The sequence below is a fragment of the Myodes glareolus genome, chromosome 20 (assembly GCF_982192425.1).
Source record: "Myodes glareolus chromosome 20, mMyoGla1.1, whole genome shotgun sequence".
In the NCBI taxonomy this organism is placed as follows: Eukaryota; Metazoa; Chordata; class Mammalia; order Rodentia; family Cricetidae; genus Myodes; species Myodes glareolus.
Window position 1 is genome coordinate 18,482,220 of NC_142045.1, and position 17,340 is coordinate 18,499,559.

A 17,340-nucleotide genomic window follows, 5' to 3' on the forward strand; every position below is an offset into this window, starting at 1 on the left:
GCAAAACATGCCATGTTTGTCTTTCTGGGTCTGGGTTATTTCACGCTGAGTGATTATTTCGAACTTCATCCATTTACCTGCAAATTTTGTCATTTCATTTTTCTCAATGGCAGAATATTATTCCATTGTAACCATACCACGATTTCTTTATCCATTCATCAGTTGATAGACATTAAGGTTATTCCCAGTTTTAGGTTATTTTAAGAGAGACACAACGAACATGCATGAACAAGCATCCTTGTAATAGGATGTCGAGTCTTTTGAGCATATGCTGAGAAGGGTATATCTGTGTCTTCTGGTAAATACAGTTTCAGCCTCTAGAAACCTTCACCCTGATTTCCACAGGGGCTCTTCCAGTTTACACTCCCACCAGAAACGATTCCGTGTTCCCCTCACCCCGAATCCTACGAGCGTATGTCGTCATTCTGTCTAAGGAAGATGAAATCTCAAAGTAGTTTTATTTTCATTTTCTGGATGGCTAAGAATGTACATCTTTAAAGTGTCTCTTGGGCATTTGTTTCTCATCTTTTGAGAATTCTGTTTAGTTCTATACCTCATTTTTAAATTGGGCTATTTGTTTCCTTGACGTTTGGGGGATTTTTTTTTCTTTTTCTTTTTTGAGTTCTTTGTGTGTTCTGGGTACTAACCCTCTGTCAGATGTATAATTGGCAGCTTTTTTCCCTCTCTGTACACTGTTGCTTTTTTTCAAACGAGGGTGTCCTCTTCTGTACAGAAGCTTTTCAGCTTCATCAGGTCCCATTTGTTAATTACTGGTGTTACCCTCCAAGTTTGGATGGGAAGGCTCTATTGCTAAAGACACCACTTATGTGAATAAACATAGAGAAACTGAGCTGACATCCAGCAAGAAGCTCCACTTCTACTAACTAGTGTTCATGGTGCTAGAAGGTACTGTGCATGCTACTAGAGGAGACAGGTAATCATCAGTATCAATAAACTGTGACCCCTTGTGCCTACAATAGTGACCTGCCTGCAAGATATACCCACTGGCACAATAGTGGCAGAAATGTTATTGGAGTAACAACCACATTTTTGTTGGATTTACAGTCCACTCCCTGAGATGGAAACCATGCCTGACACCACCAACATGACCAAGAACCTGGGACTAGATAGGTCATGTGCCCCGGGGAAAACTTACTACTATTGTTCTGCTAAATGAACGCAGCAATTAAACAACTCCCGAAGGCATAAAACTATACCCAAAAATCTGGGCATCACTCAGCCCTCATCAAAGAAATTTCTTCCTGCAGTAGATGGGAATTAACACAGAGACCCACACCAGGATGGTGTGCAGAGAGTGAGACTTGGCAGCGCTCAATCTGAGGTGGGATGTGTATATTAAATCCCTGCCTTTAGGGCTCAGGGATCTGTGTGGAAGAGGAAGTGGGAAGACTGTGTGTGAGAGCCAGAGTGGTAGGTGACTCCAACAGCATCTGCAGGCACAGCAGAGCTGATGCACACATGGACTCACAGAGGCTGTCACGGCCATATGAGACCTGCGCATGTTCAAGCCATTCAGAATCCCAGCACAGCGGAGGGGAAGTGTGCACAACTCCCATTGCTAACCAAGAAACTCTTTGCAGTTAAGACCTGCTGGGAGGGGGCAATCAGTTTTCTCTAACAGAGTGACACTAGGTATACTGACCACACTCCAGGACAAACCTTACGCTCAGTCATAGTTGGCCAGTACTTTTTTGTTCTGTTTTTGTTTTGTTTTGGTATTTATTGGTTTTATGTTTGTTTATTTTTATTTTGTTGAGACTCAGAGAAAGAACATGAAGTTGGGTGGAGAAGGAGATGAAGGGAATTAGTAGGAGTTGGGGGAGGGGAAAGACTATAATCAAAATATAGTGTTTGAGTAAAAAAATTTTAAAGCCAATAAATAAATGGAAAGAATAGAAAAACATCACACATACCTGATTCTTGACTTGGCCACAGAAAAGAGTGAAGCAGAACTGGAATTTATTTGGAAGGGATTTTTGCATAGATTTTAAGCTCGAGATTACTATGGAGAGACACTTGGGGAAACAATAAGAAACATACAGATGTGGAATCCAAAGAGCCTCGTTTATGTGTCTTAGCAGTGGCTATATGTTCAGCTTTGAGATTTTCAAGTAATATCTCAAAGGGTTGCTAAGAAACATTTTTTTAAATTTATTTACTAAACATGTATGGTACTTGGTTTGCATGTAAGTCTCTCTCTGTGTGTGTGTGTGTGTGTGTGTGTGTGTGTGTGTGTGTGTGTGTGGTGGCTGCGTGGTGGGGGGTTGGATCTCAGAAAAGCTAGAAGAGAGCATTAGATCTCCTAGGACTGGAGTTGCAGATGGTTGTGAGCTGCCATTTGAGTGCTGGGAATTAAACCCTGATCCTCTGCAAGAGCAGCCAGGTCCTCTGCAAGAACAAGCAGTGCTTTTAACTACGGAGACGTCTATCCAGCCCCCATTTTTTCCCCTTTTTTTGATAAATGAGATTATAGGGTAGTTCCGCAGTATCTTGGACAGGATTTCAATCTGATAAGTGGAACCATGGCTCACAGAAGTCTCACAAGGGCCGAGACCTGTCCTCTACACGGACTGGGTTATTTGTGCAATTCCTTGGAAATTGCAAGTTTGCAGCCCAGGAAGAATAAAGGCATATAGCTCAGACCTTAAGCATAGTTCGCTGATAGTTTTACATTCTTTAACAAAACTTGATTATGCTTATTTATATGTGTGTGTGACTTTGTGTGTGTGTGTGTGTGTCTGTGTGTGTGTTTGTGTGTGTGTGTGTATGTGAATTGCCATGGTAAGCGTGTGGAGGAAAGGAGACAACTTGCAGCAATGCATTCCCGCCTCCCGCCTTCCACCCTGAGAATCTCAGCGATCAAAACTATGCTTTTGGATATTTGATCACACAGTGAACCCCGAGTTTGCATTTATGTTAATTAAATAAAATCAACTTCGGTGCAGGAGGCAGAGTCAGCAACTAGTTGACGGGAATTAGTCATAGACAGTCTGAAGGAGCCAGGAATGTGGATAGAGAGAGAAGCATGGGAAGGGGTAGGACAGGACTTGGAGTTTCACGCTTTTTTTTTTTTTTTTTTTTTTTTTTTTTGGTTTGGGATAAGTCGGGGATGTGTCTCTTGTTAGGTCTCTGGCCAAAAAGGAAGGTCAACTGGTTGCTTCTCGGCCTCTCTGATCTAGCAGGTTTTCACCCCCACATCTGACTTCCGAGTCTTTATTGGTAAATAGAACAGTAGAGACTTCGTTTAAACTTACATATCACAGCGGTGGCAATGAGACCTGAGTAGCCGGTGGGGCACTGGTTGTGGGGGGGCTATGGGGCCACAGAAAGTAATTAAAATATCAGTAGATCACGCATAGCCGCTAAGTCGACAGAAATACACCAAAGTCAGATTGCCGGGCTTGGCAGCAGGCATCTTTACCCACTCAATCATCTTGTCAATTTGTATTTTAACACCTCTCTGCTGTAACTTTGAGCCTTCCAGAGCTGAAGTTCCAGAATTTCTCAGTGCACACTGGGCTGGAAATTAAAGTCTACCTTCCTTGATTTTCTCCATGCCTTCTGGTCCAGAAAATGTTTTTTCTATTCTATCTCTGTAGCTTTGATACAATGAACCACCTTAAAAGAGGAATATGAAGTCAACAAAGTTTAGGGCTAGTTTGTTTAAATAGTCCTTGGTTCTGGTACCTATGCTGGATTGATTGACAGGAGAGCTGTCCCATCAATAGACCAATAGACTTGGCTGGTTATTGTTGTCCACTTAATTCTTCCTCTCTGCCACGCTTTAGTATGACAATTTAGCATAACAACTCCATAAATGTCTGACATATGCGTTGAAGACACAGGCCAAACTAGATTGCTGGCTGCATCTATCTCCAGGTTCTGGATCTAACCCACTCGGTAGCTGCAGGAGTGTTTGCCGTGTACCTACCTGCTCTTTCCATCTTGAGTCAGTCCAAATTCTTTATGAACACTTGGTAGAACTCTGCCCGTCATCAGAAGCTCGTTCAAGCGCTCACACTGTGGGTTCTTCACCTGGATCGGTCACAGGAGTCTCTGTCAGTTCCCGAGACAGGCTTCCTGTGGGCACCGGGCAGGTAGTCCTGTCAGATACCATTTGTTTTTCTTAATCCAGTTGCTACTCCTGAACCAATGATAGCTAATAAAAACATCTTTAGCTTCTCTAATCCTCCCTGTTCAAACAAGCAGACCTGGATCCACCTCCTCTGTCCTTGCCTTTGAGAGCTCAGTTGACCTTCCTAGAGATCCAGTCTCTCCGCTTGAGCGCTCTGCCTGCCTCCCTGCGGCTAATCACCTCATCTTTCTGTGTTTTGTTTTTCTTTTTATACTTCCTCTGCTCCTCCAGACAAACTGAAACACAACTCTCAAGTCAGCCCAGTTGATCTTGATTTCCTAAGAAAATCCGCTTGCCAGCCTCCTGAGAGAGTCCAGAGCTGCTTGAGAAGGCTGGCAGCGCTGATGGTTGGTCCACAGGTCACCTGCGTGGACAGAGCAGTGTCCAAATTTCTCTCTTGGTCTCACTCTAAACACTCTAAAGCATGCCGACAGCCTTTCAGACAGCTGGTGAGACACCACTCTCCGCTAGCTGGCGACAATAATCTAAACCCAACCTTTTCCTCCACAAGTCTTTGCTCGCTGTTGCTTGGATTGCCGCAATAATTTCTACCTTGTCTCTTTGCCACCGTTCCTCACCCAACAGTGAATTTTCTACATATCTGCAAGTGATTTTTTTTTAAACAAATTTACATCCTTTAGGTATGGTGGCTCACGTCTGTAATCCCAGACTGTAATCCACTCAGGAAGCTACAGCAGGAGGATGACAGTGAGGTGAGGGTCAGAAATCAAACCTGTCAGAAATCAAACCTGTTTTCCTTTGTTTGACAGGCTTGGGAAAGATCAAACTACATAGCAGATCTTCTATTTCTAAAAGGAAAAAGGTAACTTATAGAAGGTCAAAGAGCACTACAAAGACATTTGACAAACAGTTCATACTACAAGAATTATCTTTTTTAAGCTAGACATAGTGGTGCATGCCTTTAGTCCCAGCACACCAGAAGCAGAGGCAAGAGGATTTTGAGGCCAGCCTGGTCTACATAATAAGTCTGAGGACAGCCAGAGTTACATAGATAAACCCTGTTTCAAAAGATAAGAATTAATTTTTTAAAATGATATATCCGATAAGGGTCAAGAACCTTAAATACATAAAAGAATTTTTGCAACTCAACAGTAAAAGACAATTTTTAAGTCAGGCAAATGGCTGCAGAAACTCCCCTTAGCAAAGGCGGACAAATGACCTGCGGGCGCAGGAAATGAGAGCGCTGTTAGTCACTGGAGAAATGCAAGTGTTCTGGATGCCGCTGTGATGAACACCATAACCGGAAGCAACTGGAGAAGGGAAGAGTTTACTTAGCTTGCTGGTTACAGTTAATCGCGAGGAAAAGCAAGGCAAGAACGAAGAATAGGACCTAAAGCAGAGACCGTTGAGGAGCATTACTTAATGGTTTGTTCCCATCGGCCTGCTCAGCTTCCTTTCTTACACAGCCCAGGTCCTGCTGCCTGCGGATGGCACCGCCCACAGTGGGCTGGACCCTCCTACAACAGTCGTTAATCAAGGAGATACCCCTACGCACAGGCTCACAGGTCAATCTAATGAGGTAATTCCTCAACTGAGATTCCTTCTTCCTAGGGGACTCCAGTTTGAGTCAAATTGATACAAACTAACTTTGACGGTAAGCTAAAATGACAATGACATGCTTTCTTGTACCCACTGGAATGGCTACAAACTGCAAAACCAGAAAATAGTGTGTCAGGATGTGGGAATCTTCTTCCTAGTTTCTGGGAATTTAAAATGGTGCAGCCATTTTGGAAAAGGGACTGACAGTTGCTCAAACAGTTAAAACATAGTTACTATATTAATCACCCTTAGTTACAAAGAGAAGCAAAGATCCTACCAGAATGTTCATGGTCATGTTTACAATAGCCAAGGTGTAGAACAGTACAAATAAAAGCTCAGAAGATGATCAACGGAGAAATAAAATATAATACACAGAGATAATGAAATATTACTCGCCCTAAAAATAAAAAACCAAAGTACTATTACATGCTATGACATAGGTGAACCTTAAAAACACTATGCCCAGGGCTAGAGAGAGGCCTCAGTAGATAAGTGCTCTGGCTGGTCTTCCAGAGGAACCAGGTTTGATTCCAAGCAACAACACGACCACTTACAATTGTCTGAAACTCTAGTTCTTGGGATCCAACACCATGGGCATGCAAGTGGTGCCCAGACATACATGTAGGCAAAACACTCATGTACATATAAAGCAAAACAAAGCATTCTGGTCCATGAGAGAGACCAGACTCAACAGGTGGTGCTGGATACAAACCTATACACACCCGGGGAGAGGGAGCCTCGGTTGAAGAGTTGCCTCCATCGTGTTGGCTGGAAGGCATCTCCATGGATGTTGGAAGGGGCACAGACCACCCAGCATGTTACTTCCTGAGCAAGTGAGTTGTGTAAGCAAGCAGGCTGAGGAAGCCCTAGAGAGCAAGCCAGGAAAAGCACCCCTCCATGGCCACAGTATCAGCTCCTGCCTCCAGGTTCCTGCCTTGGCTTCCCAGAAAGATAGACTGTAACCTGTAAGCCACATAAACCCTTTCCTCCCCCAAGTTGGTTTCAGTCAGTGTTCCTCACAGTACCAGAAAAACAAACTAGAACAGGCCCCATGTTCCCTTTACCTGAAATGCCCAGGACAGGCAAGGCCACATAGAGAGGCAGTCAACTAGTGGCTGCCGGGAGCTGGAAGGAAGGAGGATGGGGAATAACTACCAACAGGGAAAGGATTTCTGGTGAAAATGTCCTGAAATTTGTGGTTTGTGACTGCACCCATAGTAAAATGCTAGAACAAAAATAAAATAAAAAAAAATTCCCCAAACCTAATGTAGATAGTAGATTGTGTCATGTGACTTATATCTCCAATTTAGAAAAAATAAACAATAAAGGAGCTGGGAAGATGGCTGAGTGGTTAAGAGCCCTACGGCTCTTGCAGAGGTCTGGGGTTTGGTTTCCAGCACCTGCGAGATTGCTCACAATGGTCTGTAACTTCAAGTTCAGGAGATCCTCCTATTCCCTTCCCTCTTTGGACCTCTGTGGGCGTGGCATCATGGACTTTCACCTTCAACTTGTGTCTTCACACTTAATATTTCTCCTCCTGCCGGGAGCATTAGCTGTCCCAGACCTCTCATGGCTCCCTTCTTCCATATCATGGAAACCGCAGACCGCGGTCCACGTCTTTTGAGAGGCCCCACTAACTACCCCCACCACTGTCTCTCTTGATACTTTGTATTTCTTTCTCAATAGTTATTGTGGTTAATCCTGGTAGTCAATCTGATTGGACTGAAGGATGCCTAGGATTTAGTAAAGGGCACCCTGGGTGTGTGTCAGACTGGTTGTCCAGAGGCAGCTGGCACCAGTACAGTAGCTGAGGGGCAGGAAGACTCAACCTCAGTGTGGGTGGCACCATCCAGCGGGCTGAAGGCTGAGGGAGTGGAGGAAGGCCAAGAGCTGGACAGTAAGAGCGAGTTGCAGTCTGGTGATGCTCCTGACGAGTGGACAGACACTCTTCAGCCTTAACTCAGAACTGTGTCACGGGTTGTCTTTCTCCTGAGGCCTCCAGCTTGTTGAGCTGAGCAGCTACGCAGCACGCAGATGGCCGCGGAGGGATCATTCAGCCTCTAATCATATAAGCCGACACAGTAAACCTCCTTTCGTAATTATAAACATATCCCTTCTGTTCATTTCGTTCCCCTAGGGAGTCCTAATTAATACAATAACACTTACCAGTCTCTGAAATTGTATGTTTGCTTATTCTCATCTGTGAGTCCACGCGGAGGGCTGAGCTTCAGTCTGCCTTGCTCACTGCTGAGATCCAAGCGCTTACGGCATTGTTTGGCACCGAGCGTGTGATCAGGAGTGCTTTCAGTGAATGCAGAGAGCGCCACTGGTGTGTTTTGAATGCTTTGGTATTGCGATGGTATTTAAGTACCGACAAAACTGATGTGTTGGAATGAAGACCCCGGAAACCTCAGTCCCGGACACATTAGGGCACCGTGGGAGAGGCTGAGAAACAAGAGGAAAGCTCCCTGCTGTCGTTTTCCAAATTTCCCAAAAACTTGTAGAAACCATTCAATCTGCCCAAAGTTTACAAAACCAGCTAGCGAGGGGGAGTGGGAAACATTCATCTGAAAAGTTACCTAGACTTTGGAAAATAAATCCTCACCCGGGGTCCCTGGCAGCAGGACCAGGATCTTTCTCTGGTGCATGAGCTAGCTTCCTGGAGCCCATTCCCTATGGTGGGATGCCATGCTCAGCCTTAATGGGGGGGGGGGACTTGGTTCTGCCTCAACTTAATGTGCCAGACTTTGTTGAATCCCCATGAGAGCCCTTATCCTTTGGGAGGAGTAGATGAGGGTGGGTTGGGAGGAGTGGATGGGAGTGGGTTGGGGGGAGATGAAGAGGTAAAGGAGGAGGGGTGGGAGGGTGTGATTGAAATGAAATTTAAATGAAATGAAATTTAAAAAAAATAAGTAAATAATTTTTAAAAAAAATAACCCCTCACCTCTACTCATGTAAGCAATCCATTAAACCCATTAAACTCACTGGGAAACCACCCTTATAGCAAACATTTTTGTCGGCCACCAGCTCACAAATAATGACATGGAAACTTATTATTAGTTATGAAAGTTTGACCTTAGCTTATGCTCATATCAACTAGCTCTTTTAACTTAAAAGAACCTATCTCTATTAATCTGCATCCTGCCATGTGGTGTTAACCTCTCTTCCATCTTGGACCTCCTGTTTCTTCTACTTGTCCGGCTGGCAACTTCACCTTTATTCTTCCCAGAGTTCTCTCTGTCAGACGTTCCGCCTACACCTCCTGCCTAGCTATTGGCTGTTCAGCTTTTTATTATACCAATCACAACAATACATCTTCACACAGTGTACAAATATCCCATAACACACACACGCAGGAACATGCACACTCACACACAAACACGCACATACACAATGTGGGGCTAAAGAGAGGAGAAAAAATTAGTGGGAGTGTAAGAGGACAAAAGGAAGCAAATAGAAAAATGTATTTCACGCATATCTGAAAACATCAAAAATATTAAAAATAAATTAATCATCTAAATAAATAATGAAATGTAATGCAAGATTCTGTTTGTTCCCATATGGAGATTCAGTGTAGTTGCTTGGTTTGTGGTTCTAGGAAGAGATCAAAAAAGGGACCATAGCAGTCCAATGGGTGTCTCTGTGATGGCTGCTCAGATCAGCCCCTGGGCGCAAGCTTTGCTCCTGGAGATGAGATAAAAAAAAAAAAAAAACAAAACAGGGCACCCATAAATCACATAGCACCAGCACATCTGCTCTGTGGCCAAGGAAGAGGGCGAGTAGAGAGACAAGGGTGGAGTGAACTAGCCCTTGAGAATTGAGTAAAGAAGCAAGCATGAACACACCAGCGTGTGGAGAGGAGAGTATGTCATGATGGTGAGAACCACATGGTGGCCTGCCAGGGATCCGGGAAAGCGTGCTCTGCAGCAGACTTCCGTAGAAGGATCTAACCTAGTCTATATTTCTGCAGCTGACTCCCACGGAAGGGTCTAACCTGGCCTCTGTATCTCTCCAGCAGACTCCCATAGAAGGGTCTAACCTGGCCTCTGTATTTCTCTGGAGAAGACCAAGAGGCATGCTGAGAAACATGAACGTAGGGGGTAGTGCTACTCTCTCCCTTTCTTCAGCTGACAAATGCATCTTGCTTGTAATTCTGAGATGATCTATGAGTCACACGTGAGATCCATTGAGTGGAAGCAACATTCGGAGAAAACCCATCTGCTGCCGTATATTCTAGTGAGTTTGATCAGCAGGAAAAAGAAAATGCCTCTAAACTAAGATAAATGGGAAAAAAAACCCATAAAGCTAGTTTGGGTTTTGATGACCCAGTAGGGAGCAGGTATTGAGGGAGGGATGAAAAGGCTCGGAGGGAAGAGAACGGGAGGTGCACAAGGCCACCTTAATTAATTAATGGCCAGCTGGCAGCCAGCGAGATAGCTCCGTGAGTAAAGTTTGATGACCCAAGTTCAATCCCAGAAACCCGTATGGTGCAGGGCGGAAACAGACTGCGGGTTCTCTGACCTCCACAGGTGCACCACAGGCCCCCAGCTAAAAACTCAAAGACTAGTTGGGAAACTACTTAATACTGGAGCTACCACTTAGAGCTTGCAGAGACAATGAAAGTGACTTTTGAACGCATAAGAAACACTAGAGCCGGGCTGTGGTGGCGCATGCCTTTAATCCCAGCACTCGGGAGGCAGAGGCAGGTGGATCTCTCTGAGTTCGAGACCAGCCTGGTCTACAAGAGCTAGTTCCAGGACAGGCTCCAAAGCCACAGAGAAACCCTGTCTCGAAAAACCAAAAAGAAAAAAGAAAAAAAGAAAAAAAAAGAAACACTAGAAACCACGTGGAAATCCATGATCTGGGCTGCCTCTGGATGTTCTGGGCAGGGAAGCTTCTGTAGTGGTATCAATGACGGTAGACTCAGGGTTGAGAATGAGAGACATTGAAGATTTCTCTGACAACTACCGCTGCTCCCCACAAAGGAAACAAACAGTTCAGACAGGAAATCACTGAAGAGAGTTCTTCGAAATTGTGATAAAGACCTCTCACCAGCTGCAGCCCTGGGCAAAGTAGCCCTGGGCAGAGTAGCCCTGCACCTCGCCTGGGCAACACAGTAGAGCTGGGCCTGGTGGTGGAGGCGTGTGCCAGACAATCCAGGACACGAGAGCAGGAGAACAGGCCCCGCCCCTTGTTGCTTACTACATAGAGTGAGCTAGCCAGGGTGGTGCAGGAGAGCTCACCCTGATGTTGAGGGTGAGGGAGAACTGGCAGGCTGACCAACCCAGCCACAGACTCAGAAGCAGGGCTATAAGTTGGTCCACCCCGTCATCCACCCCACCTGTGATCTGCTGGAGCACAGGAAGGGGCCGGTCCTGCAGACCCAAAGGCACCAGTCAGGATATCTGAGAGGAGTCCCAGGGAAGGCCCAGTATTGATGATGTAGCAAAAAGCAGACCTCAAACCAGACCAATGACTCAGTGCAATGAATACTTGCAACTAATAATAAACGGACTGAAAAGCTGTGTGACTCACTGTGTTACACTGCAGCTTCACAACAAGAGTTTTCTCTTTCTCGTTTCTTTTCAATTTTATCTCGTTTTACCCTGGAATGGGGGTGGGAGGTTACTACTGACTTATAGATGGGAAGGGACAGGGCAGTGAGTGGGACTGAGACACCTGATGTGAAATCCACAAAGAATCAATTAAAAGTTAAATCTGAAACAAACAAAAACTTTTTAAAAAAATTGTGGTAAAGATGCTGAACTGTAGCTCTTCACAGTTGACATCTGGTGGGACACACACATGGACACACACATGGACACACACACACCACACACACTCATGACTCGGTTATCTTTAAAGGGTTGACTACTGGGAACCTGACCATGCCCCAATGAGTTGATGAGCAACACAAACTGGACTTGATGTATTTGTTTTTCATTTTGGGGGAAGAGTACAAGGGTGGGAGGATGGACCTGGGAGGAATGGGCATCATGTGTGATCAGAGTGCATTGTGTAAAATTCCCAAATAATCAGTAAAAATATGCTGGGAAAAGATTGAAACAATATTGTTTAAAAAAAAAAAAACAAGAGCTGAGGTGTCGTCATATGCACCTTTAAATTAATTCCAGCACTCAGGAGGTAGAGGCAGGTGGATCTCTCTGTGAGTTCAAGGTCAGACTGATCTACAGAGTGAGCTCCAGGACAACCAGAGTTGTTACAAAGAGAAACCCTTTCTAGGAACCCTCCCAAAAAAAAAGAAAAGAAAGAGGGAGAGGGAGAGGGAGGGATGGAGGGATGAAGAGAGGGAGGGAGAGAAGGAGAGAGAGAGAGAGAGAGAGAGAGAGAGTAAAGGAAGGAAGGAAGGAAGGAAGGAAGGAAGGAAGGAAGGAAGGAAGGAAGGAAGGAAGGAAGGACAGAATGCTATGGGACCAAACTTAGACAGACATGCTGAGGTAGGAACATCTAAGGGTGTCTTAGGCTGTGAATTAGACACATTTCAGGCTGAAGGAGGAACCAGAGACGAATTGTCCAGGTTTGAATTCTCAGAGGTGTCTGCTAGGTGGCCTCTGTGGCTAGCCAGCTCATACATTCACTGGCTGATTCACTTGCCTGAAGCAGAGCTTTATCAAACCACCAGCACCCTCCCATGTCTTACCGAATGAGCTGTATATTTGCGGCTTCCTTTTCTGACCTCCCTATCTTATCCTGCAGGCCTGTCTCCCCGCTGGCCTGCATCTGAGGCCATGCCCACGCTGCTGCCTTAGTCTGAAACATGGACTCCCTGTTGTCTGGCTAACCAAATACCACCCTTCACCAAGGTCAGGCTCCCATTTGAGTTCCACCTGAGCCTTTCCTGATTGCCTTTCTTTGAACTCCTGAAAGACAATTGCCCAGTTATGTTCTTCCACGCATTATTCACAGTTGCTTTCTGCATATTAATGTTAGGAAGTAAAAGAAAGAGAAGGAAGAGATTAACAAGGAGAAAGGGGACTGAAGAGGATGCTCAGTGGGTCAAGGGCCCACGCTACGCTTTCAGAGCACTAATGTGAGATTCCCAGCATCCACCACGGCAGGCTCATGACTCCCTGCACCTCTAACTCCAGAGGATCCAAGGCTCTCCTCTAGCTTCTGTGAATATCTGCACATACATATGCATACACACATACACACACACACACACACACACACACACACACACACACAAATAAAGAATACATTTTTATAGAGGGGACCTCCCACTGCAGCTTTTGCTTCGGGGGTGGGTGTTGCTGTCCTTTCACTGGGGAAGGGGAAGCAACGTGGTCCAGACAGACTCTGGTCCAGGGAGAAAAGCTGCGCTGGTTGCAAGAAGCATCCTATCTCCGTATCACTTAGCAATTCCCCATACGAGTCTGGTACCACGAGGATTAACGGGAGCACACAGGTGCTCCACATAACGAAGCTTACTATGTATATTCTTGGGCCCCTCTCCCAACTTGCTGAATCAGGACATCTACAGTGGGGCCCGTAAACCTATTTTAATAGCATTCTGGGTAATTCAACCACACTGCGATATTTTAAAACATTTAAATGCTATTTATTTAGTGGGGGAGGGGTTGCACATGTGCCACCATGTGCATGAGGAGGCCCAAGGACACCTTGCAGAAGTCAGTTCTTGTGGGTGCCAGGCTTCCAACTCAAATTCCTCAGGCTCTTGGCAGGTGCCTTTATCTACTGAGCTGTCTGGCCAGCCCTTGGGCAATGCCAAAGAAGCACTGCCGTAGAGCACAGAAACCTTAAAAAGCTCACTATGGGGAACCCGCTCTCACAAATGGCATACTCCTTTCTTTGTGAAAGAGAAGGTACTCATTGTGACATCCTCGTCCCTGTGGGGACACCCCCTATAATGGACATCTCTTCTTGCCAGGGGGATGGTGCGGGGGGGGGGGGTCACTGTCACTAACATGCAATATTCTAGTCAGAGCAATGGGGAGCCTCCAGCCAGAGACACCTGGTCTCCTCTGGTAATTACCTGCAGCTGTGAGGGTACCCAGATCAGTTCATTGCAAACAACGGTTCTGGCACTTGGGGGTCTTTAGCTTGGGGCTTTATAAGAACAAGGCAGTTGGCTCTTGACATGGGCTGGATCACGGTTTTGTTGTTGCTATTTCTTGTTTTCCCCCTTCCTCCACTCCTCCCAGTCCCCCCTCCCCCTACACACACACTCACACACAGACACACTCACACACACACACTCCTTCTTCCCCAGTTCCACTCCTCCTCTCTCTTCAGAAAAGGGCAGCCCCCTCAGGGATATCAACCAAACATAGCATATCAAGTTATAATAAAACTAGGCAATCCCCTCATATTAAGGCTGGATGAGGTAACCCAGTAGGAGGAAAACGGTCCCAACAGTAGGCAAAAGAATCAGAGACAGCCCCGCTCCAACTAATGGTAGTACCACAGGAACCCCAACCATAACATATATTCAGAGGACATAGATCAGTCCCCTGCAGGCTCCCTGGTTATTGGTTCAGTCTCTGTAAGCCCCTATGGACCATGATTAGTTGATTCTGTGGGCTGTTTTCTTGTGGTGTCTTGACCCCTCTGGCTCCTACAATCCCTCCTTGTTCTCTTTCTTCTGCAGGATGCCCAGAGCTCTGCCGAATGTTTGTCTGTGGCTACATCTGCTCCCATCAGTTGCTAGATGAAGCCTCTCTGATAATCACTATGCTAGACATCAATCTGGTTACATGAGATGTCTGGTTCACCACAGAAACAACTAACCTGGGCTCACAGGAGCTCACAGACTCTGGACCAACAGCTACGGAACCTGCGTGGGATCGACCTAGGCCTTTAAACATGTGTGACAATTGTGTAGCTGGGTCTATTTGTGGGACTCCTAGCAGTGGGGGCAGGGCCTGTCCCTAGTGCCCATGGAGGTGAGAAGAAGGTATTGGATCCCTGGAACTAGAGTTAGAGGGGGTTGTGAGCCACTATGTGGGTTCTGGAAACCAGCCCAGGCCCTCTGCAAGAGCAACAAGTACTGTTAACCTCTGAACCCTCACTGTAGCCCCTTGTCTGGGTATTTCTAGGTCTTTATGAGAGTTGCCCTCAGGACTTCAAGCACCTCTCTGGATGGACCCTTTCTCTCTGTACAGCTTTCCTTTTTCATTGTATAGAAAAAAATCGAAAATTAAATAAAAAAAATCTTAAAAAAGAGAATGTGTTATATATACATAATGGAACTGTGTTTGGCCTTGAGGAAGAATGAAATTTGGGGCTGGCAAAATGTCTCAGTGGGTGAAGTCACTTTTCACCAAGTCTGAGGACTTGAGTTGTAGTGATATTTCATTTGTAGTTTAATCAATAAAGCTTGCCTGAAGTAAAACAACCCCACTGATAAGACCAGGCAGTGGTAACATATACATTTAATCCCAGTAGCCATGCTATTTGCCATAGAAATTGGATGGTACATGCCTTTAACCCCAGTGGGACACACTTCTAATCCCAGCCCTAGAGAGGAAGAAAAGACGGGAGGAGACAGCTCTCAGACACAGTCTCGGACATTCCTGGAGGCAGGATGGCCATTTCAGACTGAGGTAGAGATAAGAGCCGGTTTTGCTGTTTTGCTTTTCTGACCTTCAGGTTGACTCCAATTTTCTGTCTCTAGGTTTTCGCTAATTGTGCTACATTGAGTTCTATCCCTGGGGCATATATGGAAGAATGGAAGTGATTCTAGTAAGTTTCTTTCTGAGTTCCATTCATATACTCACATACATGTGCATACAAGCACACATGTATGCACATACTAAACAAAATGCATTAAGATTTTAAGTTAAAAATCAGTTTATTATTTTATGTCTATGAACATTTTGCCTGAATGTGTGTCTGTGCGCTACATGCAAACCTGATGCCTACGGAGGCTGTGGTACAAGGGGTTGAACTCAGAACTAACTCTGCAACTCGTTCTCACAGGTGTGAAAGTCACAGAACATGCAGCTTGCCGGTGATGGTCACAGTGGACTCTCTTACGCTTTTCAGTTTCTGGTTCTGGGGATTAAACTGGAAATCTTTTGCCTGGACTCTGTTTTCTCTCTTTGAAGACAAGGTAAGTTTTCAAATTAGATGGAATGGAAAATTTTAATTGACTCACTCCATTTTTTTCTTCATATAGTGGAACTTAGAGCCGTGGTATTTGCTTTCATAGTCTAAGACACTTCCTCCCCATTTACAGAAAAAAAATGTTCATTTTTTTTTGAGTCAATACATGCAGTACTACGGAACTCTTCACTCCCAGTACAAGTGACCCCTAAAAGTTAGACACCTAACCTCCATTTGTCCTGGAAATCTATTTGCCTACGGTTACCTTCCTTTCAAATATTACTTTGAAAGTCCACATTAACTGGACACTTAATTATCAGGTTAAGTAGAGCACCAGAGTCCATACAGAATTCACTGAAAATTTTTCTCCTTAAGCTTATTCATAAATTAGATCAGGGACATCCGTCCTTCATCATCTTGCTTCTTCATCAGGGAAGACCAAGTTACTTCACGGTTGTGACCTGTCGCCTAGAGGCCATTGCAACAGTTGAGTGGTTCTTAGACTTACAATAGTTAGTGAATATATAGATTAACCCAGAATAATCTGAGTTAATAAATTTACAGTGTTGGGGTTTGGAGATGGCTGAGCGGTTAAGAATACACACTTCTCTTGCAGAGCACCTGAGTTTGGCTCCCAGCACCCATGTCAAGTGGCTTCACAACCTGTAACTCCAGCTCCAAGGACAGCCAGCATCTCTGACAAGACATGTGCATACCTCCACAAAGAAGAGACACACATAATTTAAAAATAACAAAAATAAATCCTAAAATTTTACAATGTTAAGTTAGCACCTATAAGAATTTAAAATGCGGTAAGTCAGTGCTTATCATAAACCACAAGGAGATACTTTACAGTTATTAGACGAGTGGGAAGGTAGAAATTCAAGGACAGCCTGGGCTACAATAGTGAGACCCTGTCTCAGAAAACAAAACGAAATACAGTCTGTATCTACGGTTAAGGACATAGCTCAGAGGTAAGCCTGCTTGCTGTACAAACATAGGGATCGGGCTTCAAATCCCAGAACCCAGGTAAAAGGAACTGGACACGGTAGAGTATTTCCCTGTAACCCCAGAGCGATGGGGTGGAGACAGGACAATTGTTAGGGCGTGTTGGCTATCAGGCTATCTCCAGGGCCGCAAGACAGTAAGACGGAGCAGCTGAACAGTAAGGCAGAATACCTGATCCTCTGCTGGCCTCTGTGTACACGTACATCTGTCATCACTCTCCGTGTCTCTCTGACTTGTGTGTGTGTGTGTGTGTGTGTGTGTGTGTGTGTGTGTGTGTGTGTACATAAAATAAACAGCTTGTTTTCCATGTTATTTATTGTACATTTCCTTAAAAGGAAAACTAAACTTCTATGATGATGGTGCTGAAATGTTGTACATGAGCAGAGAAGATGGAGAACACAGAGTTAAGAGGTGAGCTTAGGGGCTGGGGTGGGGCGAAGATCGGCAGGGTGCAAGTTCATGGCTGCTGAGCAGGCACAGCAAGCTCAGAGAGCCTGCCGGAAGTGGGGCAGACTGCTCTGCCTCTC

General features: G+C 45.2%; 2 long non-coding RNA genes across 4 annotated transcripts in view; one reads left to right on the top strand and one right to left on the bottom strand.

The window, feature by feature from the left end:
* The window catches only part of LOC146890087 (uncharacterized), a 29,498-nt gene extending 21,503 nt beyond the window's left edge, over positions 1-7,995 (bottom strand). The window contains exons 1-2 of the long non-coding RNA XR_014999367.2: positions 7,883-7,995; positions 3,953-4,101 (exon numbers count right to left, since the gene is read on the bottom strand). This is a non-coding gene — a long non-coding RNA (uncharacterized LOC146890087). The remainder of the gene's footprint in view (positions 1-3,952; positions 4,102-7,882) is intronic.
* Positions 1-17,125, top strand: part of LOC125393988 (uncharacterized) — a 39,073-nt gene extending 21,948 nt beyond the window's left edge. Inside the window, exons 3-7 of one of the 3 annotated variants that reach the window (XR_014999364.2) lie at positions 12,434-12,540; positions 14,349-14,643; positions 15,375-15,442; positions 15,680-15,812; positions 16,422-17,125. This is a non-coding gene — a long non-coding RNA (uncharacterized LOC125393988). The remainder of the gene's footprint in view (positions 1-12,433; positions 12,541-14,348; positions 14,644-15,374; positions 15,443-15,679; positions 15,813-16,421) is intronic. The other 2 variants (XR_014999365.2, XR_014999366.2) reach the window with 2 other exon arrangements.
* Positions 17,126-17,340: the final 215 nt, after the last annotated feature.